Source organism: Myodes glareolus, chromosome 13 (assembly GCF_982192425.1).
Source record: "Myodes glareolus chromosome 13, mMyoGla1.1, whole genome shotgun sequence".
Lineage (NCBI taxonomy): Eukaryota > Metazoa > Chordata > Mammalia > Rodentia > Cricetidae > Myodes > Myodes glareolus.
In genome coordinates, this window is record NC_142038.1 from 74,768,761 (window position 1) to 74,771,058 (window position 2,298).

The following is a 2,298-nucleotide window of genomic DNA, read 5'->3' on the forward strand; positions in this document are numbered from 1 at the left end:
CTGTAAGCCAAGATGTAGTCAGTATCATGCCTGCCTACATATGCCATGCTTCCTGCCCTAATGAGAATGGACTGAGCCTCTGAAACTGTAAGCTGCCACTCCAATTAAATGTTTTTCTTTATAAGACTTGTGTGGTCATGGTGTCTCTTCACAGCAATAGAAACCCTAACTAAAACAGAGCCACACAGTTATAATCAAGTTTCATACATTTAAAGTAGAGGTGAGCATCTGCTCAAATGGGCCAGGCACTATCAGGATACTTGAAGCAGCAGTGAATAGAGTAAAAACACTGTCTAAACATTGCTGTGTAGTCACGAACAGACGAGGGCAGTGGGTTTACAACTGTCTCATAGTTGCTGTGTAGTCACGAACAGATGAGGACAGTGGCTTTGAAAGGAACAAGTTCTCTGGAAAGACAGATCAGTGCCAAAAGGAGTGAGGGAGTGGTTGCTACTTTCGGTGTGGCTTCTCTATAGCCAGTTCCAGTCACCTGCCCTGCCCTGAGTCAAGGTAAACCTGCCTGAGTCAAGTCTTGGAGTGTCACTGGAATCAAATTGCCACAACACCCTTGCCTTGTCTTCTGTCTCCTTTTCCTCACGCACTTACTGGTTGTCTTACTAGTTCCTAGTCTATTACTGCGAAGAGACTGCTTGACCAAGGCAACACAGGACAGGAAGCATTTAATTGGGAGCTTGCTCACCGTTTTAGAGGATCAGTCCGTGATCATCATGGCGGGCAGGCCTGGTGCTGGAGCAGTAGCTAAGAGCTTTACATCCTGACCCAACAGCAGCAGACATACCTTGGGGCCTGGTGTGGGCTCACCACCAGTGACACAGCTCCTCCAACAGGGCCACACTTCCCAACTCTTCCCAAACAGGTCCTCAGACTGGGGACCAAGCATTCAAACTCTTCCCTGCTTGCCTTTGTTTTTTGGTGAGCACTCTATGCCATGCAAAATGTAGTCAGTAAGTAGGTGTGGTTTCTCCTGTTAACGTGTCCCAGATGTATCTCAGCACACTCCCCTACCAAAATCTCTAGCACCAGACAGTATAGGTACAATTTTCCCTCCCATATATGAGTGAGGCCACTTTGGAAGTAGATTGTCCAATCCCAGTCAGCCCTTTGGATGATTAGCAGTCAGCTGACCAGTTTGTTTCTCATATATGTGTTTCTCTTTCTACCAGGTGAATTTCAGAGATCAAACTCAGGTTTATTGGGCTTGGTAGAAACTGCCTTTACCCACTGGGCCATCTCATTAGCCCCAAATCTCACTAAAATTTAATGCAGGTCCTACAAAATCCAATAGGAAAATATATGCCACCATAAATGTAATCTGATGAGTGTCATCTCCATATTTCTAAAGTGTTAGAAATGCTTGGATCTTCAATGTGCAGACAACAATTTCTTCTGATGGCCAGTTTGGAGAGCCCATCCCTAGTGACATGCCTTCTCCAACAAGGTCACACCTCCTAATCCTTCCCAGACAGATCTACCAACTGGGTACCAAGGATCCACATATATAAGCCTATGGGGTGTTTTGATTCAAACCACTACAGTCTACATATTCCTATGGGAGTCAGCCTATGTAGCATCTCCCCATCAGCTGCCTGACTTCATTCTACCTATTCATCCATTTTATTTTGTTTTCTTAGGCTGAGTCTACGGCTGGCTGGTCTCAAACTTGTAGCAGTCCTCCTGCCTCATCTTCACAGTGCTGGGATATTTTAGGTTGTTTTTATTTGTGAGACAGGTCTAACTGTATCCTAGGCTAGCACGGAACTCATTATGTTAACTAGGTTGGCCTCAAACGCACAGAGATCTGTCTGCCTCTACCTTTCAAGTTATATGATCTAATTATTTATATATGTCAAGGAAACTAGTAATGAAATTTTTTTTACTGAAATAGAAATTCTCTCCAATCATCCTTATGCTGGAAACTTATTTTTTATAGTTATTTATATCCAATATCAATAAGTGAGGCAAAACATTCCTATTTATTTATATATACACACTCTATTGGATTATTTATCAAACCAGTATCTTCTATATCATTTTCTTGCTATGCAAAAAATATTCTGACCTCACAAGAGGGAAAAAAAGTATCCCCAGATTATAATTAATGTAGACAGATCTCTGTGTACTTCTTTGGGACTGAACGGCTGCGGGATCGGGCAGGACAGAAACCTCTATCAACATGTGTGTGTATTTAAAATAGCACTGCTTACTTTGCTACAGAAAGGTTGTCTTGGTGCCAGGACATTAAAATAAGGAATAGAAATAAACCACACAACGAGCCAA